Raw genomic sequence first — 23,420 nt, 5'->3', positions numbered from 1 at the left:
CATATCTGGCCCTCTGCCTATCTTTATAAATAAAGTTTTATTGGGACACAGCCAAGCTCATTTGTTTAGGCATAATCCTGCAATGGCAGAGTTGAGTAGTGATGACAGTGACCCCCATGGTTCACAAAGGGAAATGATCCTTTATAGAAAACGTTTCCTGACCTAACCCTCATCAACCAGGAGATACCAAGCTGGTTCCTGGACTTCACCAAGAAAAACGATGTATTGGAGCAGTTGAATACGAAGTCTGGGCTCTGATGCTTCTGCTCTTGGGCAAGTAACTTACTTCTCATCATTTTCACACGTGAAACCGGAGTGATACAGAGAGGACTGAGCACGTCTGGACCGTGCTTAGTGCAGGGTCTGATGGCTGGCAAGGATGCTATAAAAAGCTGGCTATTATTAGCTATGAAACTTCAACTGTTGAAAGGCACAAAGAAACTCCCAGAAGAGGGTCACTGCTGCATGCAGCTCTCTCTAGAGAAGGCCCAGCAATAATCTCATAGAAAGCCAAAAGAGGCTGGGAATGTCCCAGGTGAGCTCTCCCAGGCAACACACCCCCTAAATTAACTATTCCAACTCCTTTGCAGGAGGGCAGCAGATTAGACCGTGAAAAGAAAGGGGAGCAAAGGTTAAGGCCCCAAGGTCTAGCACAGTATCATTAGTCCCTGGCACATAGTAGGTACCTGGTGTTTGTTGGAATGAATGAAGGCTGGTTGTTTAACCGTAAAAGAGATTTATCCGTCAAAGGGCACCTCTAACCTGTGCCGATAAGACCACGTCGAGCCAGAGGTAAAATTTCTGCCTCCAATATCTTAGGGTCTTATGAATGAAAGCAATGTGATGAGAGGAAACTCAAACAAGGAGCCTGCTAATGTTTCCCACCACAGGACGGAGGCATTGCAGTGGATTCCCGGGGAACAGATGGACAAAGAAAAATGTTTAAAAACAAAAGCAGGCACAGAAGATCATGAATGGGCCCAGAATAACTCGGGACACTGAGCAGACAGAGGCAAGCGGCGCATCTTGATGGAAATGAGGCCAAGCTAATAAGCCGAAAGAGTTTACCCTCCCTCACCTGGCTCCCTAACTCCAGCTTTAGGACACTCAGTATGAAAAAGAGGAGCACATGGGCTTCCCTAGTGGCTAAGAATCCGCCTGTCAATGCAGGGGACACGGGCTCGAGCCCTGGTCCAGGAAGATCCCACATGCCGCGGAGCAACTAAGCCCGTGCGCCACAACTACTGAGCCTGCGTTCTAGAGCCCGCGAGCCACAACTACTGAAGCCTCCATGCCTAGAGCCCGTGCTCCGCAACAAGAGAAGGCCATGGAATGAGAAGCCCGCGCAACGCAACAAAGAGTAGCCCCTGCTCGCCACAACTAGAGAAAGCCCGGGCGCAGCAACGAAGACCCAATGCAGCCATAAATTAAAAAAAAAATAAAAAAATAAAAAAATAAATTTATATTAAAAAAAAGAGGAGAACATTAGCATTAGCAGGTTTTGGGTTTCCTCTCATCGTTAGTGTATTGCTTTCATTCCTAAGACCCTAAAAAATTGGAAACCACTCCACTTACCAGGAACACACTTTGCAACACAGATCCGGGGGAAGCTGTTTTCTTCCGCAGACACTTCATGACTCCGGTTTCCACAACAGCAGGCACTGCTGGCTCTGCCAAGTTGCTGGAGAAGGGCACCTTATCTGCAAAGTCACGAATCCAAATGGGCCCCCATTGGCAAGGGTGGAAGGAAGTTGTTTGGCTTAGCTTCTTGGGGGATCAGAAGATTGGGAGTTCTGGTGGGGGGACTGCAGGTACCTTGCTGTCCCTTGGTACAACGTCAGGGGAAAGAAAGGTCGCTGGTAGCTTCTCAGAGCTACCAGTTGGGGCTGTGCAGAGCGTCTTAGTAAATGCCATTTTGGTTGCAAATAACAGAAACTCAAACCGGCTGAAGCAAAAAAGGGGACATCTACGGGGAAGAAAAGATGGCTCCTGCCTGTCCAGACTCCTCAGCTTTGCTTGCCCTTTGATTCTCTAACCTTCCGCATTTCCTTTCAGTAAACTCCTTTTCTGTTTAAGTTAGCCACAGGAGATTTCTGTTGGTTGCAACCAGAGAATCTTGAGTGATACAAAACGTCCTAGCGGAACCCAAGGGCAGGCATTGGAATGGGCCTTTCCAAGGAAAGAAACCAGGAACCAGAAAGTCATCAGGAATCAGGGCAACTTTCTGCATCAGTTGGAATGCCTTCAGCTTTTTTTTTTCCTTCATGGAGCTCATAATCCATTCATTTTTTCAATAAGCAATTATTGAGTATCTATCCTGTGCCAGGCACCCTGGTAGGTCTTAGAGTTCCATACAGGTATAAAATATGCCAAGACCCCTGCCCTCAAGTAGCTCACATTCTAGTGAAGATAAGACATGGAGCACATAGAGTATATTCACAACACAGAATAAGAAGAGCTATGCCATGGACACATATACACCAGCAAACATCAAATAGATAGCTAGTGGGAAGCAGCCGCACAGCACAGGGAGATCAGCTCGGCGCTCCGCGACCACCTAGAGGGGTGGGACAGGGAGGGTGGGAGGGAGGGAGACGCAAGAGGGAAGAGACATGGGAACACATGCACATGCATAACTGATTCACCCTGCCACAAAGCAGAAACCACCACACCATTGTAAAGCAACTACACTCCAACAAAGATGCAAAAAAAAAACCAAAAAAAAAAAAAACAAGAGCTATGCCAGAGGGATGAAGCATGACTGTCTTCATAGACCTAGAAAGCACAGATGCAATTATCCTGATAGAGAGGGCCTGGGCAGAGAATCGCAGGTAGGTGAACCTGTGTGCACAGAGAACATGGTATGTATGAGAAGCTGCAAGTTTTCAACATCCGTGGAGCAAAAGAGTTCTTGCAAAAGTAGTGGGAGACGTGGCTGAAGAAATTGGTTGAGGATGAAGCATAAAAAACCCACTGAAGTGTGATCTTTTTTTCCTGAGGAGGCATGGGGGAGCCCTGGAAGATTTTTAAGCTGTTTGAGGACATGGTCAATTCTCTGGGTTTCAGAAAAGTCCCTCTGGAGTCTGGGATGTGGTGAAAGTTGGGCTGGACCTTTCACCAGCGGGCATGCTCAGTCGCTCAGGAAAGGTTTTCGCTCTGCCTTGGGAAATTTTTCACGCCGCTCTGGCAGCGGAGCTCGCCCCGCCCACGGCTTCTCCTCACTGGATTGGTTGAACTCAGGGAGGCTACCAGGAGGCCCAGTGGACCTCCCAACTGCACGCCCCCGCCCCCGCCCGTTAACGCTCTGGGCGCGCGCTGCCTTCAGCTTTAAATAACAGAAACCTGGATGTGGGTAGATGGTAAAACTTTGGAGCCCCTCCCAAATGAACTCTAGCCATGTGGCTTGCTTTGTCTGATGAGGTGTTGGCAAACACATGGCAGGTGGAGACTTGAAAAGTGTGCTTTGGGGCTTTCTCTCTCCTCTTGCTCTTGGAAACCTGTACCCACCACACGTGGCCTGGTCTGGCCTGCTGGGTGATGAGGGACCACACCAGGCAGAATCAGACGTCCCAGCTGAGGCCTTTCTAGACCAGGGTTTCTCATTCTCGGTACTATTGACATATTGGATCAAATAAGTCTTGGTTGTGGGCAGCTGTTCTGTGCACTGCAGGATGTTTAGCAGCATCCCTGGACTCTACCCCGAGATGATAGGATCACCCCCACCCCAGTTTAACAACCAAAGTGTGTCCAGACATTGCCCAATGCCCCCTGGGTGGCAAAATCGCCCCCAGTTGAGAACCACTGTCCTAACCCAGCTTGCCGGGCAATGACCAGGCTGGCATGTACACGAAGCCACCCTAAACTAGCCCCAGCCAAACCAACCAGACCAGTACAAGTGGCCTGCTTGACGCCTGGAATCATGAGAACTAATAGTTGCCATTTTAAGTCACTAACTTTTGAGTGATTTGCTCCACAGCACAAACAGGTACATCTGACTACAGTGGCTGAAACTGATAGGATTGATTTATTTATACAACAGGATGTACAGAGGTAGGCAGTTCAGGTACAGTGCAGAGCACAGTGATGCCACTAGGCTCCCACCCAGGCTTTTCATGTCTTTCCACTCCACTGTCCTTTGAGGTGGGCTTTGGTCTCTTGCTTGTTACCTGGTGATCCCCAACATGGCTGCTCCAGCTCCAAGTCTGAGCTCCAGGAGAGGAAAAGGAGACAAGGCAAAGGGACAAAGAGAAAAACTTCCTCCTAGCAAAGCCTTGCCTTTAATTCCAGAAGAGAAGCCCTGCCCAGGGCCTTCACCTGCATGTCACTGGCCAGAACTGAACAACACAGCCAGGTCTAGCTGCAAGGGAGGCTGGGAAATGAGGGCATTTCGCGTGCTGCTTATACAGTAGAGGGAGGCAATGACTAAGGGGCTTGTAGTGTCTGCTGCACTGTCTCTCTGGGGGTCGTCTTGGTTTCTTCTTCTTCTTCTTTTTTTTTTTTTTTGCCACACGGTGTGGCTTACGCGATCCTAGCTCCCTGACCAGGGATTGAGTCCGGGCCCTTGGCAGTGAAAGCGCAGGGTGGACCGCCAGGGAATTCCCTGGGTCTTGGTTTCTTGTCTCTACTTGTTGCTTATCTATCCTGGCCATCTCTTTCTAAGACTGGCTTTGTTTCTCCAAACACAGTGGGAGAAATGGCCACCCTTAGCTGGGAACTGCATCAAGACTTTCAGCTCCGGGCCATTAATGACCTGTGTGGTAACTCCGTGTCCCACTTCCAAATATCAAGGGCACAGGTGCTGATTGGCCCAGCTTGGGTTAGAAGAGAAACCTGATTGGTCTGGCTTGGGTAGAATATCTACTGATCAGCCAGTCAGGTGTGGCCAAGAGAGCAGCAGTAGGTAGGGTAAACCTGGTTGGGGAACGTGCATTCTCAGAGAAAGGGGTGTGTGGCTGAGGAGACACCTAAAGAACCATCTAGTTCAAGGAGTGAAGAAAGGACATTGCCATTGTGGGTTGCAATGTTGATACGATAAAGATTAACACGTCCTTTGAAAGACCTCAAATACAGTGGAGTCCCATAGGCATTACATTTAATTTATGCAAATTCAAATATTTGTATTCAACCAAAGTATTTTTTTTCCCACACAATTTGGCTTCCAAACATGAGCCAGCTACTTAACTACTGCCTGACCAAGTGATCTTTTCTGGTGCTGGAGATTGCTGTTTTGGATTTTGGGGATAAGGTACAGTATAAGTAATATGTTCTTTATGGAAAACTGCTGGGATTTTCAAGATTATTTTTAAGGTCAGGTGATGCTCACCCTTCTCACTGTGTAAGAAGTACCTTTAATGGAAGATCATGCAAATCATTTTTCCCATTTCCTTCTAGTTTTAATCAGTATAAAGAATGCATTTGGTTTTAAAATATCAAAATATTTTTATTGTGGCTTTTTAAAAATAAAAAATAAATGATATTCATGGCTTCTGGCTCTTCCTCCTGTTTTGTTTGGTGGTCTCTGGCTGTACAAGAAAGGCAGGGAGAGAACAGATGGCTAGAGAGAAGGCAAAAATGAGGGTCTCTTCAAACACCACGGGAAAAGGGTGTGTCCACCTGGGCAGTGTGTGTTCTTTGATGACTGGGTACTTGGTCTGTCCTGATGGCCTGGGACTTGACCTACTGGGCTGTCTTGGTGCGGCAGAATGGGCAGCATGAGATGGAGTTAGAAACCTGGGTTCCAGACCCAATTCTTGAATTTACTAGCTGTGTGACTTTAGACGGGCCATTTAACCTCTCTGGGCCTCAGCTTCCTCATTTGTAAAATGGGGAACATAATGCTATTTACCTCCCAGGGCTTGAGAGAGGATTAGATGAGAAGTGTTTTGAAAACCGCAGAGCGCCATATAAACATGACTCACTGTTATGGAAGCGATAAAACAGGTTGCTGTTCAAATTGGTTATAATAAATTCAGATATAAATGCACTATACCATGGCCCCAACAGCCCTGAGGTTACCATTCTGTCCTGTGGCCCCAGTACACGTCCTGGGTTTTCTCAACTGCGGGCTTCTCAGAGCTCCTTGGAGGTGTGACATTTGGGTTTGTCACTACCCAAACACATAATCGCATCTACCAGGCCTAGGAGTCTGAATTTCAAACTTATTCTTCATACGCCTGCGTATGTTTGCATTCATAATATCTGTGAAAAGAACCCCTCTCCTCACACACTCCAAAATACAGTATTGTGCAAAATACCAGCCTAGGAAGCAACACACTAGGGTAGCAAACTTTAATGTCCTAAAAAAGCATCTTAATAGTTTGACGCAGAAGAGTTACACTGACTCACGGAGGATCACGCGAGGCCCAGCGGGACGACGTTTCTAGTTCCTTCCACCAGGTTTAGAAAACAGAAGGCTCTGGCTGGATTTGCTGGACATTTCTCTCTTCAGCATCTCCCTTCCTTGGTCCATCTTTGGGGTGCCTTTTCTGGCTCCAACCTACAACAAGCAAGAGCAACAAATGACCAAACTCTATAATTGTAGGGAGATCCCCAAATATTTCTCAAATGGCATTTTTTTTTTACTGAAAATAAAATCTTTGTTGTAAAAAATATTTATATACACACATAGACGTGAGCAAAACGAAGGTAAAATGATTCACCATTATCACACTGCCCACAGGTAACCTTATTCACATTTTGGTGTACACTCTTCCAGATACACAGATAACGTTTTCTTCTTACATTTGCATCTTTTTTTGAACCAGGAGTTTCTGATCATAGGCAATTTCATTGGGATGGACTTTCTCTCGAAAACCTGTTACTGAAGTGAATGCCTTATGTCTCTGATGTCTTAGGAGGGGAAAATGCAGCATACTCTAGGGGGTCTGTCTAACCCTTTTCTGAGCACTACTCCTGGATCCAGGCAGCCATGTGTGTGACTCTGTCCCTGGTCATAGCTGATCGGGCACTTGGCACGGGCTGGGCTTTTAAGATGGTCACTCCCAGGATTTGGGTTATGGGTTCTAAGATGCTACTTGCTTCTTGGGCTGGTCCTTTGAACTGGGGGACCATGAGGTCATTCCTTCCTGTCACATGACTGGAGAGAGCAGAGATCAGGGGAGCCACACAGAGACACAGAGAGGAGATACGGCCTGTGTCTGCGTGTGCGCATGCTTGTGTGTGTGTAAAAGAGATGATGCCTGAGATCTGATGGCTTACCAGTTCTATTTCGAGGCCAGGCTCTCTTTCAGCTCCCAGTTTTTATGAGGCACTCACCCCTATATCCTTAAAAAAGCCCCCTCCCCCCCGTTGTTTTTTTTTTTTTTTTTTTTTTTTTTTTTTTTGCGGTACGCGGGCCTCTCAGTGTTGTGGCCTCTCCCGTTGCGGAGCACAGGCTCCGGACGCGCAGGCTCAGCGGCCATGGCTCACGGGCCCAGCCGCTCCGCGGCATGTGGGATCTTCCCAGCCCGGGGCACAAACCCGTGTCCCCTGCATCGGCAGGCGGACTCTCAATCACTGCGCCACCAGGGAAGCCCAAGGCCCACTCTTGGGGAAGGAGTCGCCCAAGTTACACTTGGCAAGGAACCTGGAGGAAACCTTTCTGTACTGACGAGATCCTAGACACCAAACTTCTAAGCTCAGGCTGGAGGGCAGGGAGAATGGGAAGCTGGCTCTTTGCTCTTAGCCGAAGCACCATCTGCCCCGCTTCTGTTAAAGCCAGAGGCAGCGTGAAGTTCCAGGGGGTCTCACATCTCAGAGAAGCACAATGTTCCCACAACATCCGGGACCCATCCCAATATCTCCTCTGCCATTTCACATCCCCAGGTGGTCCTCAGACAAGACCTAGATGTAGGGCAGTTTCTGCCTCCTCCCAGCTCAGTCATATATGTGAGTGAATAAGTAACAAACTTCCAGTCGTTTCCACTTTGCAGGGTGGCAAACGTCTCAGATCAAGTGGGGCCCTCAGGATGCTCTCTATCCTCTTAACATCCTGTTCTGGGGAATAACCACCTTCTGGTCTTAGCACAAGGATGCTGGTTGAGAAGCTTCTATTTTCCAAATATATCCCTCACCTAGAATATCTTCGTTTCTTCCCATGATAATTTGGTTGCCTCAGCATGACTGTGGCCTTTTATCAAACTTGAATGTCTCCTCTCTCATATTCAACCAAAATGTGTTTGGCTTTCTAGCTTCCTGAGAGCTCGCCTCTACTGTCTGCAAAGTGGGAACGTGGACTGGCTTAATTCCAGTTCCAGGGCTGATTTGTCAATGGCAATGTTTCAACATGTTCAAGATTTCATAGCCTTAATTCTCAACTTTGAAGAGAATTCTAGAGGATGCTTCCTTGAAATTTAAGAGAAATGCCACTGGAAATGTATCCGGTTTATTACCTGGAGGTTTCTAACCTAAAGGAGGAAAAGCTAGTACTCACCTGGGTGTCAGATCTGCACTGATACCCAGCTCTCCTACTGAGCTGTGTGGCTCTGGACAAAGAAAGTCTCTGAGCCTCAGACACCTCATGTGTAAATTGGGTATAATAACAACACCCACCCCATAGGGTTGTTGTGAAGCTTAAAAGAGATACTGCACGTGGAGTGTTTGGCTCTGTGCCCGGCACATGCCAAATGCTCAATACATAATAGATGTGGGATAACTGTCAACTGGGCTTCCTGCTGACGTTCTAGGGTTTTCTCTCTTCTCTCTTCTGGCTCACCTGGAAATGTGAGTTCTGCATCTTTGAGTTCTTCATCAGCTCTACAAACATTCGTCTCTTTAACACAGAAAGAATATTGACCAAATTTAGCTTATGTTCTTCTTTGCCTTTTGCATCAGAGAAAAATGGATTTTTCTCAACTTTCAGATGCTACCCATTTGGATGGAATGTTGAGCCTTCCTAGGTGAGGAGGTGAGGATAGAGGTCTGCAGAAGGGGGTGTGGCTTTGGGGTAACGCTACACTGTCCTGCTGCACCTTTTAGGGAATCTCTGTTCCAGATTCCAGCAGAGAAGGAGGTGGTCAACCAAGAAGGCTACGAAGGATACTGTATTCTTCTTGGAGGACAGATCTGCTTTATCTGGAAGCAGAGCCTCCTAGATCAGTGGAAGAGGCTGTAGATGTCCAGTGGCTTTCCACCCAGTGGAAATGTTGAAAGCCCCAGTGGCTAACCTCCCTGGCAGGGACTACAGGGGCCTGTTGGGAAGCCAGCATCACTGAAAACCTGGAGCTTGCCGCTGCCCTGGGGTTTGATTACTATTGCTGACCCTGATCTGCTCAAGACCCTGCACCTCAGGGGCAGCTCATCAAAGAAAGAGCATCCCCTAGGCACTGGAGACACAAAAGTGAGAGGGAACTGGGGTCTCCCTTGCAGACTGACACTCCGCAGGTGAATGTGCAGTGGTGTCAGGAAAGAGACGTTCTCCTAGAGCCCTGAGCATCCACTGGGGTCGCCAACCTGATTCCTACAGTGGCCAGGAAAGTAAAAGAAGTGGGTGAAGTGAGCTGGGGTGGTGGTGGACAGCAGCAAACACACGAGCCCAGCGCCTTTCTAAGGGGCCTGGAAGATGGAGGCTTGTGATGGTGGCTTGTGGGTCTGTGGGCCTAGGGTCGCCAGATCTTCCAAGTTTCCCAGAGAAGCTGGAAATCCAGAGTATTCCAGGAAACTGCCCTATTTTGAAATGTAACTTAAAAAAAAATCCCATGAGCCAAATGGAATATATCTGTGGGCTGCCATCTTGTGACACCTGGTTCAGAACCTCCCTGCTTGGTGTCTAGTTGGTGCTCAGTAAATGTTGGAGGGGTTGCCAGATAAAATACAGGATGCCCAGTTAAATCTGAATTTCAGAATGAAGCCAACAAATTTGTGAGTGTGAATATGCCCCGTGTAATATTTAGGACATTTATACTGAATGCTTTTGTTGTTTATCTGAAATTAAAATTTAACTGGGCATCGTGTTTTTTGTTTGTTTGTTTTCCCCTCAGTCTGGCAACCCTACCGGGTAGTCACAAAACTCAGGGAGGAAATAAGGCTGTCTTTTGGGACAGGGCATAGGTGCTTACAAGACTCTTCCATTCTCCCAGAAGGATGCTAACTCTACCCTCAGAGGACTGTCCGTGAAGGCTGATGGGCCCGTATTGAACTGACAGTTGCCCTCCAGGCGTTTTCCGTGGAGAAGGCCTCGAGCCTGCAGCCACTCAGTATTTATCACAAACTCAGTTGAGACAATCACTATCCAAATTCCCAGATATTATAAAGCAGGGGTTAGTTTTAAACCAACAGCCTTCTTCTCTCTCACCCCATCCCCCCCCCCCTTTTTGTTTGCAGAACCGTTTATCCAAGCAAAATCCCATGAGGAACTTGGGGTATAAGATAATGGAGAGCTTCTCTGGCGGGAGAAAGGTGTGTGTGCTTTGAGAGTCACACCCTTCCATGGCACCCAAAGGCTCTAGGGAACCCGTTTGAACATTGCTGCAAAATTCCTTCCTGGATTAAGTTCCATCGGTGGGCAGCTGGGCACTGAAGGGCAGAGCCTGGCCCCTGTGCACCTGCTTTTCCTGAACTTTACTGAACTCACTGGGATGTGATGAAGGGGGTGGGGGAGGGTCTTTTTCTTTAGCCTTCTATCCGTATGCTGCATAGGCCTGGCCATATGGTTCTACTTCATCATTGTGGGCGGAAGAGCACCACCCCAAGCCCCTCCCATCCCACGCTCCTCCTACACAACATCTACCAATTGTGGGGCTTCCCTGGTGGCGCAGTGGTTGAGAGTCCTCCTGCCGACGCAGGGCACACGGGTTCGTGTCCCGGTCCAGGAGGATCCCACATGCCGCGGAGCGGCTGGGCCCGTGAGCCATGGCCGCTGAGCCTGCGCGTCCGGAGCCTGTGCTCCGCAACGGGAGAGGCCACAACAGTGAGAGGCCTGCGTACCGCAAAAACAAACAAACAAACAAACAAAACACACAAGTGGCACGGAGGAAGCCAGAATCTTGAGAATACCTGGGCCCAAGGAAATCTTGGAAGATAGTGAGTTAAAGAGAATAGTGAGGATAATGACGATGGTAGGAGAGCGTGTATGCTTTGTGGTCCTATGTGCTAAGGCTTTTGCATACAAGCTCCCATTGGGAAGGCTACGAGCTAGGTGCCATTTTTATTCTCATCTTAAAGAAGAGGGACCTGAGCTAATTAAGCAGAGGGAAGGTTAGGGGCTTTTCCTGGCTGAGACCACAGGGCAAAGCGGTGGTCACGCCCCCTAGCCAGGACTTGATTGGCTGGAGATTTGATTGGCAGGAGAGCTGAGCGGCTTCTCCTGCCAGAAGCAGCCGGTGCCCTTCAGCCTTTCTTACACTTCAAGCCCTAAGAAAGGGCTTGCGTGCTTCCCAAGTGGCAACTTCTGTGCATTTAAAAATTTCCTATTGAAAATTCCAGCCTTAACCCATTCACAAAAGGTATCTGGGTCCTTTCTTGGCCGTGGCCCTAGTCGTATTCACCAAAGAGAAGAGCGCGTCCCATAAGAGCTGGCGGCTTTGGGAGGACCGGGGAAGGCGTCAGCTGGCAGGAAGCTCCCTGAAAGAAATAGAGGAATCCCCACCCATCCATGAGCTGCCTATTCTTCCCCCTTAGAAACGGGGCTTGCGATGTGCCAGGCACTGCAGGCATTTTGCCATTTAACCCTCCCGCTGCCCCACGCAGTAGGCCCCTTGCTAACAGTTTTGGTTGCTTTTGTTGAGGAACCTGGGATACAGAGGTCAAGCCACTTACTCAGGGTCATTCGGGGCAGCGGTGGGGCTTGACCCCTATTTGTTTGACTCCAAATCTGCCCTCTGAACTCTGAGAGACACTGCGGCTTCTCGAGGGATGTGGAATGTGGATTCGAGTGAGCACGGCCTGGGCCACGGTTCCCATCCCTCTGCCACATGGACAGAGAGCCACAGGCCCAGTTCGCTGTGAAGGCCCAGCATCTTATACCAAGTCTCATTTTCACAGCCAGAGATATTAGTGTGGAAATAGGACTTTTGATTCTTGAAAGGTCTGCTTGGTGAAGAGATGGTCAAACATTAAAACTACAAACTCCATTTTGGGGGGGGGGCAATTCTGAGGCTTAAGATGTGTCATTTCATCTCAGTGCTTCAACACTGCCACCTCTGTGAACGGGTGAAGAGTTTCAAAGTTTTATACAAAAGGCTAAAAAACTAAGGCTCCTTGTGAAAATACTAAGTGTAAAACTTAGAAAAGAGGAATTCTATTTTCTGTTCATTTCTGCTTAAAGACAACGAAGATATACTCCCTGGAAGGAACGGATGCCAAGACAGATGTATACAAGTGCCCTTTAGGATCCAGCAAAACTTTAAAATGTATTATTGTTTTCTTCCTGACAAACAGGCTGGCATGTCCCTTGCATTGTGTATGAATGAGGCAGCCCATGAATAATGCATGTGAAGCCTGATTATGTAAATCCTCAGGTTTTCAGTACATGACAATGGCTTTTTTTGGGCCCTTCGCTGTCCCATTCTGTGGTCTGGTGTCTCTGCTTTGGGGCCTAGTCTGCCAAGCCCTGGGGGCGGGGGTGGGGGGCATTTTGGAGAGGGGTGAGCTCTCCAGAGGGCACATCAAAGGGAAAGTCACAACTCTGTCACTGGCCCAGCTCTCCCTGGCATTGCTTGGTGTGAAAGGAAACTGTCCTCTGCCTGAGGCAGCCCCATGACACACGCAGACTAAGGCCTGTGATGTTTAATTCACAGCAGTGAGCACTGGAAACACTGCATCCAGGCTCCCTCATAGCAGGACAGCCACTTTTCATTTCTGGGGCTCTAAGCCAGAGAGCCTGCTGTCTGGAAACCTATTGCCTGGAAGGTTCGCAGGATGGAGGGCAGGCTTCTGCAAGGAACTATCTGACCATCACCTCCTGGTTGAGGAGAAGGGCACCCTTCTATGACCTAGGCCTCCTTAGAGCTCATGCAGGCAACAAACACACACATACAAATACACACACATGCAAACACATAGCACATACTCACATGTACACAGATACACGCAAGCATGCGTGTACAAATACACAGCCCCAAGTCAGAAAGACTGGAGTACTATTCTGGCTACTCAGAAGAGCAAACCAAATCTTTATTCTCAGAGAGCTTATTCCTCGGTGTATCCCTGGCACCTGGCAGAACAATGAAAATCAGAAGCGCCGCCTTTAAAAACACTCGGGCTGTTCACTCAACTGATTGTGGTCATCATTGCAGGAGGCAGGGAAGTCAGATCATGATGCTGGACACCCTTAAGCTCAGTACAGTGCTGTGTGTCAATTATGTCTCAATAAAACTGGTAGAAGAAATAGTTATCTGGATAGAAAGAACAAGATAAAATACACGAATTATCAAAAGTTAAAAAAATACAGACGAGCTAGACTATGAGTCTCAGAAAGCACTGTTCACAACAGCCAGGACATGGAAGCAGCCTAAATGTCGATGGAGGAGTGGATAAAGAAGATGTGGTACAAATATACAGTGGAATACTACTCAGCCGTAAAAAAGAATGAATTAATGCCATTTGTAGCAACATGGATGGACCTAGAGACTATCATACTATGTGAAGTAAGTCAGACAAAGACAAATATCATATTATGTCACTTATATGTGGAATCTAAAAAAAAATGATACACATGAGCTTATTTACAAAACAGAAACAGACTCACAGACTTTGAAAACAAACTTATGGTTACCAAAGTGGAAATGTGGTGGGGAGGGATAAATTAGGAGTTTGGGTTTAACATATACACACTATTATATATAAAATATGTAATCAACAAGGACCTACTGTAGAGCACAGGGAACTCTACTCAATATTCTGTAATAACTTATATGGGAAAAGAATCTGAAAAAGAATAGACATATGTATATGTATAACTGAACCACTTTGCTGTACACCTGAAACTAACACAACTCTGTAAATCAACTATACTCCAATATAAAATAAAATTTAAATTAAAAAAAAAGAAAGTTAAAAAAAATAGAGGCAAGCTAGACTATGAGTCTCAGAGAGGTTAAGCTAACACATATATATGGAATCTAAAAAAAAAAAAAAAAAAAAGAAGGTTCTGATGAACCTAGGGGCAGGCCAGGAATAAAGACACAGATGTAGAGAATGGACTTGAGGACATGGGGAGGGGGAAGGGTAAGCTGGGATGAAGTGAGAGAGTGGCATGGACATATATACACTACCAAATGTAAAATAGATAGCTAGTGGGAAGCAGCTGCATAGCACAGGGAGATCAGCTCATTGCTTTGCGACCACCTAGAGGGGTGGGATAAGGAGGGTGGGAGGGAGACGCAAGAGGGAGGGATCTGAGGATATACGTATGCATATAGCTGATTCACTTTGTTACACAGCAGAAACGAACACAACACTGTAAAGCAATTATACTCCAATAAAGATGTTAAAAAAAAAAAAAAGCTGCCTGAAGTCACACAGTAAATGGCAGAACAAGAGTCTAAACCTAAGTCTGCCTAACGCTAAAGCTATTCTGCCACCTTCCTTTGCAATGAGCGAATGCATTCTGTGCTGCCTGGATCCCACTGGGACCTCAGTTGGCTGTTTCTAAAGGGAGCTGAGGGGCAGCCTCAGAGGCTCTGCTCCGAGCAGGGACCTCTCACCTTCTGCTGCCTGATCGCCCTGGTGACCCTCTTCTCCTGGTGCAGCCGCTCTTCCATGTGCGCCAGGGCCTCCTTCAGCAGCGCCTTTTCTTCGGCCTCTTTGGAGATGTCCTTCAGCTTTGCCACCTGTGACTGGTAGATCTGAACCGACACTTTGCTCTGCCTGAGCACACAGGGGAGACAAAGTCTCTTTTCTCCTCATCTTTCTCACTCACCACCAATGCTCCCGACCTGGGAGATCCTCAGAACACTTCCATATATGCCTGGCTTCGCGGTTTCCTTACAAGTTGGGGGAAGGCTGAAGATGTGGGGACTAGAGGGCAGAATAAATAGCCCATTGGCTGTGGACGTGCAGCATGAAGGGGGCAACGGTTATGCTACCAGCCCCTCCCAATTTTCCAGAGAGGGTGGGGGAACGGATACCACTGAAAATAGGATGCAATTACGAAAAGCACACACATGGTGAAACATCAGACACATTTATAAAAGGTGCACCTTATTCCTTAGCAGTAGGGTACTTTAACTGCTGCTTTCTTGCCCAGAGACTTGGGTCCATCAGGCCCTGAGTCACCATCCCGCCTGCCCCACTCCACACCCAGGCCTCTGTCCTCTTGTCCTGGTCCCTACGGGTCTGCAGCTGCACCGAGGTTTAGCCTGGAGAATGGAGGCCTGGGCCTTTTGCCGGGAACACGGGCCATACTTGAGCTGTTCAATGTCCTTCTCGTATCGTCTCAAAAGCTCTTCTTTTCTCTGCAGCTGGTTCTTGAGTAGGGTGATCTTATCAAACACCAGGTAGAGGTCTCTTTGTCGAAGCTGCTTGACTCTCTCCCTCTCTTTTGGGGAGAGGTGTTTCATGGACATGTGACCTGACATATCTTTGATGTTCATCATAGTCCCGAGGGTTTTGCTCATATCCAAGTACTACGAGAAAGCGTTTCACAGGTAAGAGGCCTGGCCCAAGACCACTGGTGGCCACTTTGAGGAGGCAAATGTCTAATTCTGTTTCATTCATTTTCTGCAGTTGCAGAGAAGAAACACATGCTTTGCAAATGAGTGCATTTGGGGCTTTTAGTATGACTTTCATTTTCCCCCGCATCCATTTACACTATGCCTTTTTGAGAATTGGGGGGAAGTGGGGAGGGGGAATGACAACAGACATAAACATTCATTCTTACTACCCAGTCTTGCAAGGAATTGGGCTCTGCAATTTCCAGCCCATGCTGGGATAGGAGATGGGTCTCGTGGAGCTACTGTAACAACTAAACATGTATGTGGAGTTGATGTGTAAACTATCTGCAGGGCACGCAGGTTTGGACAGGAGGGGACTGATGCTGGGTATACCTACCAGCTTTTCACTAAGATCTAAAGCGTCAGGCACATCCGTTTTCCCTAACTTCTCAGTGGCCATGATGGACCCTGGGCTGGAAAGGCCATTTTGAGGCTGAAATAAAAAAAAAATAATAAAAACTCCCTTGGCATTCCATTATGAATTTCTACATCCAGAAGAATAACCCAAAGAATAATGGAAGAACTGGAAAGGTACTAAAGAATAATTTGAGAAAGTTGATTTTTTTTAACATCTTTATTGGAGTATAATTGCTTTACAATGGTGTGTTAGTTTCTGCTGTATCACAAAGTGAATCAGCTATACGTATCCATATATCCCCATATCCCCTGCCTCTTGCGTCTCCCTCCCACCCTCCCTATCCCAACCCTCTAGGTAGACACACAGCACCGACCTGCTCTCCCTGTGCGATGCAGCTGCTTCCCACTAGCTATCTATTTTACCTTTGGTGGCGTGTGTGTGTATATATGTCCATGCCAAGAGAGTTGGTTTTAAATCCAGTCTGACTCTGTGAACTGCTTTCTTTATGACTGTGTTCCTACCCCTTCAGAGCACGACTGCCTTTGAAATGATGCATCACTTGTGCCGTTCTTTGGCCACCGTCTCGTCTGTCTTCCCTTTAGGCCAGTGGTTCTCAACCGGGGGTGACTCTGTCCACCCTACCCCCTCCAGGACATTTAGCAATGCCTGGACACATTTGTGGTTGTCATAATTGCTGCTGGCGTCTAGTGGGTAGAGGACAAGGATGCTGCTAAACACCCCACGATGCATAGGGCAGTCTCCCAAACAAAGAGTTACCTGGCTCAAAAAATCAGTACCGCTGATGTTGAGAAGACAAGCTCCAGAAAAATGGGGACCATGCGTCTTTTGCTCACTATCTCCCTCCTTGTGCCCAGCATGGCACCTGGCAACAAATGGTGCATAGTTGGCATGTTTGTTGAATGAATGAATGAAGGTTAAGTGGAAAATAGCCTCCCTCCTTTTTATTAAAGGAATCTCATTTCTGTGCAGCAGAAACCATGCCCTTCACAAAATTTGGCCCAACCTTCTCCTAGCTCGGGAACCTGGTGGGTGGGCATCACTTCAGACCCTTTCCAGAGACAATGCAGATAGTGTTTGCAGCTGCATCTCCCTAAGACCCCAACCAGCCAGCTGGCTGCTGGAAGCCCAACTGACTGCATGGAAAGGCCACCAGACTGAATAGGGGACCTGATCTGAACGACCACAAATAACCATAATAAGCCTCCTTAAAAAATAAATTGGCTTTTAATGCTTGCCATGAGCCTCTCTTAGCCCTAGCATTTGTTGGCACTACTCTGAAAACCTCTGAGGTTAAAAACAAAACAACTACAAAAATATAAAGGCCCCCAAAGTGACTGTGATAGATAAGAGTGGACATATTTGTCTATGTATCTATGGAGATGAGAATAAAAGAGGGTATCTGAAGATGACAAAAAACCGGGCAGATCTGCTGCAAAAAGAAACTGAGATGCTGCTCAGTGTCTTCAGCTACCCTGAGCTGCATCCTCTGTACCTCTCCAGACGCCCCCTCTTTTCCTGAGGGGAGGGTCACTAAGGAAGAGCCTGGGCTACAGGATCCAAGCACACAGTCCCCACCCGGTCTCTGCAGGCTAGCAGACACACCACCAGGGACACACCCCTGGTGTGTCTTCAATCATTATTCTGTGACCTTGGGTGAGGTACTTGACCTCCTGAAGCCTTAATTTTTCTTATCTGTTAAATGGGGACAATAATAGTAACTATGACACAAGGCTGCTATGATGGTTAAATGACATAAGGCATGGAGCCGGCTGAGCTCAACGCCTGGCACACAGTAAGCAGTTCACAGATGTCAGCTATTCTTCCTCCTGCACTTTCGTTTAATTACTGCCAACCTTGGAGGATTGAGAGTTAGGAGGTTTCCTGCTCTGTGGTGTCAGTGGTGGGATGAGGGCTTGTTGCCAAGGGGAAGGTCAATCTTGGAAGCAGGATCATCAGGACGTGAGATCCAGCTGAGCTCCCCACCTGGAGACGGTCCCTCCACTCCCAGCCTCAGAGAAGGAAGGTTCGATTTTATCAGGAAGACCAACACGTTTCTGAAGACTCACATCTCTAGACGTGTGAGCAAATGTCTAGAAAAATTGTAGGAGAAAATGCTGGTACAGATAGGATGGCTTTATTATGTTTTCCAAAAGCTGGTTTAGACCAGCTGCCGCAGCAAGCCACGCTGGCCTGAGCTGTCCATTGTTATGTGTCAGTCAAACACCTGATCAAACATCCATTTAGGATACAGGGCACCTTCAACCTAACAATCAAATTACTTCTGAAAATCCTGGCAAATACAAACTATGCTCCCTAAGAAAGGAAGGTTTTCTTGGATAATACTCTTTAAATACTGTTTGACAATAATAACTATCATCTATTAAAGTGCTCGCTATGAGCTAGGCACAGGGATAAGCACTTTACATAATGATCTCCTTTAATTTTTCCATCCTCATTTTACAGCTGGGAAATGAAGTCGCAGAAAGGTTAGGAGCCTGCCCAAGGTCACAGAGCTTGCAGAGCTGGGATTAGGACACAGGTCTCTGATTCTAGAACTTGTGTCTTCTTAATCATCATGGCTCCCTTCTGCTGCCCTTTATGTGTTCATGTTTTTCAGTTTATAGCAAAAAGCAAATGTTAGGCAAGCTCATGACATACTGTTGTACATTAGCTTGTTGGATATTTTCTGCAGAATATAACGTGTGATGTGAAAAGGAGGGCCCAGAGATTGACCTGGCCAGCATCAGTGCAATGCTATATCATGCTGTACATGATGGGAAGCCGCCTTTCTATTCAAACATTGGATCGCTGGTACGGCTAGGCACCGACCAGTCCATACAGGTGTTAGCCCATCAGGGAGGACCTGGCCTCGAACCAATGATGTATACAGTGGTGCCAGGGCACACGGCTAGTGTCTGTCCTCATGCCCACCCTCCCTACGTGTCAGTCAGTGTAGAGACAAAGTTTCTTTGGTTACCGTTAGGATCTCTACTCTTGAAAAAGTTGGCAAGTCAGGTTTTGCATCCAATATTTTCCGAACATGTTATTCCATCCCGAGGGTCTTTAAGTCTAGAAATGATCCATCCATGTGGTCCTTATGATCTATAAAAGAAATAATTTACACTCAAAAGAAAGGCTCAGGAAGAAGTTACTGCATGTAAAAGTCACAGCTGCTATTTACTGGACACTTACCACAGGCCAGTACTAATTAGCTCACCATCCTCCCTTGGCAGGTGAGGCATCGAGGCCCAGAGAGGTGCAATGACTTGTCCAAGGCCACACAGCTCATATGACGCTGCAGCCTCCCAGGGCTGGGGCACTGAGGGGGAACCTTCGGCCACAGGTGTGAGGATGGACTTGAACCCAGGCTTCTGTGTCCTAGCCCAGGGCTCCACCCAGCAGCAAGCTTGGCTTCTTGAAAGCCCTATTCCCTCTAAACAGGGTATTTATCCTGGGAAGTTCCCCAAGGTTGGTCCTTGCACAGCATCCGTCTATGAAAAAGTTTCCACTGGGCCACGGTGAAATAAGAAAAAGAAGGACAAGGTTGTGAGTTTTTCATGAAATCCTGTTTATTTAATATCAAGGCCTGCTCTTGACTCTGAGCTCATGCCTACCCATCTATTTTTTTTTCCTGCCCATCTTTTTTTTATAACTATGTCCTTTTAGTTATGAAATGATGGGAATAGAAGATGGTGGTCCTGGCAAATTGGTCAGTCCCTAAAGTGAACCCTCAAGTCTGGGGCCCACGGTTCTCAGCACAGAGGGGGTGACTAGGCAGGAGGAAACTTAGTTGACAAGTTGGCCTTCTCAAGTTCTTTAATTCGCGCACGAAGCTCAGATAAGGCCTTTTTCTGACGCTGAATGACTTCCTCATGTCGGGACCCTTTGCACTTGGCCCCTAGATCACTGAAGGACTGCTCCTGTGGCCAGAATGGTGAGGACAGCAGCTTTATCAGTGATCACAAATCACAATCTCCCTCTCTTGTATTTGAAGAAACATGAACAAATCATGGATTAGCAGAAACCCTGTCACTTACTTAGTACCTTGGAAAATATCATTACAGGGCTTCAGCAGAGAAGGAATTTAAAAATTTCATTTCGAATACAAAGTCACATCTAGGAAGATTTCCAACTTTCCTACCTACTTAGCATCACTATAAATAAGATATCCCCTCTATGTTCCCTCCCCATGTTTTATTTCTTTTTTATTTCTAATATTCTTCTAAGCTTGGGTTTCCACTTGTTGTCATTCTGGTCTCATCTCTGAACAATCACATCAAATTCGCTCCTGGAGGGGCTTTTTTTTTTTTTGCCCGCACCGTGCGGCATGCAGGATCTTAGTTCCCTGACCGGGGATTGAAACCGCGCCCCCTGCAGCGGAAGCGCAGAGTCTTAACCACTGGACCGCAGGGAAGTCCCTGGAGGGGCATTTTTTTTTTTTTTTTGCGGTACGCGGGCCTCTCACTGTTGTGGCCTCTCCCGTTGCGGAGCACAGGCTCCGGACGCGCAGGCTCAGCGGCCATGGCTCACGGGCCCAGCCACTCCGCGGCATGTGGTATCTTCCCGGACCGGGGCACGAACCCGTGTTCCCTGGATCGGCAGGCGGACTCTCAACCACTGCGCCACCAGGGAAGTCCCATGGGGGGGCATTTTTTAGGTAAGAACATGTGATATTTTCTTCTTAGCTGGTCATAAGGGTGGTGGTTTAATATCTGCTGGAGGGAATTTGATGGGCGGACTCCTGGCTGGTCTGGAGAAAGGAAAACACTCCTCTGAGACTTCTGGACCCTCTGGAACAGTGTGGTCCATCAGAACTTTCTGCAACAATGGAAATATTCTATATCTGCACCCTCCCATATGGTAGTCACTAGCCATGTCGCTAGAGTTGGGTTTACGAAGGGCACAGGCAAGGAAAGGTCTTCTTCATCTCTTAAGGGTCATGCACATATTCTCCCCTTTGAGAATAGGAAGAATGCAGGTTTCTTCCTCCAGAAAAATGCACACACAAAAATTTGCAGACAACTTCTGGAGCTTCAGAGACCCCCTGAAGCCCTGTCATAGACTCCCAATTAAACAGTGCTCCCCTAGGGTAAGTGATTCATTCATTCACTCATTCCTTCATACGACAAAGGTTTATTGAGCACGTCTATGTGCCATGCCTTGTTCTAGGCTCTGGGGACTTAGCAGTGACTAAAACTGGCAAAATCCCTGTTGTCATAGATTCTGCATCCTAGTGTGAGCAGACAGAGAATAAATAAGATAATCATGGAAAATATATGGTGGACAGTGATAGATATTAAAGAAAAAAACTGGAAATGGGATGGGGTGTTGGGAATGGTTTTCAGATGTAAATAGTGTGGCTAGGGAAGGTCCCAGTCAAAATGGCGAGAAAGGGAAGAAACTGACAATTTGTTTTATCACAATCTTCTAACAATTTTGGTTCAGAGAGACAGTGCTCACCAGACACTGTTTTAAGCACTAGGGAGAGGTCGGGGAACCAGGCAGAAAGCTCTGCTGCTGGGGGCTCATTTCTATGGGGCAGACACACCAAACAAGCAGAAAGACATGTTAAAATTCCAGAAAGTGATCAATGCTACCAGGAAAACAAAGCAGAGAAGAGGGAAAGGGACATTTATTTGCTCTTCCTTCCTTGATTCATCAAATGCTTATTGAAGGCCTGTGTGACATGTGCCAGGCCCCACGCTGGCCACAATGGGGACAAGGCTCAGGGCCTCCCTCGGGGAGCCCGGCAGGGCCGTCTGACGTCCTCCTGGGGCCACTTCTCACCCCATGTCCCCACCACTCATTCCTTCAGTTCATTCAGGCTCTGCTCCTGGTCTCCTCCTGGGAGGCCCCCTCCCACACGCTACTCTGCCCAGAATCCTGCTGTATCTTTCCTCGGAGCGTTCACTCCCGCTGGACATTTTGTTCAACGTTGACTTGTTTCTTGCCTGTGTCTCTCCTTTTCCAGAATGTGGGCTCTGTGAGAGCAGAGTTTGTCTCCGTTGTCGACTGCGTTGTTCCCAGGGCCCAGCCTTATATCCCGGGCACAGTAGAGGCTCAATAAATACGGAGCCGGAAGGGGTCTGCCCCAGTGTTCCTGCTAGGACCAGGGTTCAGTCCCTGAGAGAAGGGGGCACTCTACCCCCGGCTGCACTTAGTAGGACCTCAATGGAGCCCGAACCTGGCTACAGCCAGCTTACTTGCCAGGCTCTTTCTACACTGGCCTCCCTCTCTTTGAGGGTGTATGTTTGCCTTGGGAGTAAACACCAGGAATGTCGTGTGTGTGTGTGTGTGTGTGTGTGTGTGTGTGTATGCTGGAGGCTGGAGAGGAGGAGATGGGTGGGGGTGACTGGCCTTGGGGGTGGGGCAACTGCAGCAGCCGGGCTTGGTGACAGCCCTTCCTCTGCCTGCAGAGCTCGCCTGAGCCTGATGTGACCCTTACATGGCTCTTCTGGGAATTTGTTTATTTAGAGAAGATGGAGATTCTTTCTCATACAATGCTTAAGCCCTCTGACCCACTCTGGTTTAGAAAGCAGGAAGTAGCCTGAGTGTGGAAAGCCATTCTGAGAAAGAAAAAATCCTTTTTTACTTTTATCTTGCAGCCTCCCTCCCCCATTCTCCTCAACTAACCCCACCTCATCATAGAAATTAAAAATCACAGGCGTCTGGTCAACAGTCCTTTCCAGCAAACACGTGCAGCATCGCAGGGGGTCTGGTGTGGGCAGGGACCCTGAGCAACCTTCCCTGAGCCCAGCACAGGGCCTGGCATACAGCAGGTGCTCAATAGTTGTTGAACACGTGAATGAACATGGGCCGGGTCCCGCACGAAGAGCTTGGATTCCGACAGGAGTGAGACCTGCTTCCCCCATGGAGCTCACAGCTGCGAAACCCCCTGCAGCCCCATCGCCAGGTGGCCCTAGTAATGAGGAGACACCTCTGCTAAAGTTCTCTGGATGGTGATCGTTGCCAGGGCCGGAGGGCTGGGCTGCCGAGCCCTTTCCTTCACGCTGCGGGCGGCCCTGGCTCACTGCTGTTTGGCAGGGGAGAGGCATCTCTGAGAAAGCAGGAAGGCAAGCTGACACATTTGGCCCTGTCTCCAAGTGAAAGTCCAAAGCCCATTACTGAAACGCTCTGCTCTCTAGTTTCATAAAGCAAAGGGTGAAAGGAGATCCCCGGACTCCAGGAAACCTGGGGCCTCCAGGAAGCGCCATACCCATAGTCAGCCGCCCACGGACAATGGGGAGCATCACAGTCCCTGCCACGGGGACAGATGTGAGTGCCACCATTGAGGACCGCATGGTGAAGGCTGTTCTTGCTCAAAGACATGATCCCTGTGTGCTGCGCAGCTGGGACCTGCAGGCATGCAAAGGCCTCTGGGCAGAGGTTGC

The 23,420-nt window shown here is 48.0% G+C and overlaps 1 pseudogene across 1 annotated transcript in view; it reads right to left on the bottom strand.

The window, feature by feature from the left end:
• Positions 1–6,379: 6,379 nt before the first annotated feature.
• LOC309801354 (forkhead-associated domain-containing protein 1-like) overlaps positions 6,380–23,420 on the bottom strand; it is a 129,340-nt pseudogene continuing 112,299 nt past the window's right edge. Inside the window, exons 25-30 of the transcript in view lie at positions 19,820–19,949; positions 19,007–19,131; positions 15,988–16,083; positions 15,343–15,563; positions 14,643–14,805; positions 6,380–6,496 (exon numbers count right to left, since the gene is read on the bottom strand). The product of the transcript in view is annotated as a forkhead-associated domain-containing protein 1-like (transcript). The remainder of the gene's footprint in view (positions 6,497–14,642; positions 14,806–15,342; positions 15,564–15,987; positions 16,084–19,006; positions 19,132–19,819; positions 19,950–23,420) is intronic.

Source organism: Mesoplodon mirus, assembly GCF_964341445.2.
Source record: "Mesoplodon mirus genome assembly, chromosome: 3".
In the NCBI taxonomy this organism is placed as follows: domain Eukaryota; kingdom Metazoa; phylum Chordata; class Mammalia; order Artiodactyla; family Ziphiidae; genus Mesoplodon; species Mesoplodon mirus.
Note: the sequence above shows the minus strand (reverse complement) of the source record. Positions and strands in the feature narration are given on the sequence as shown.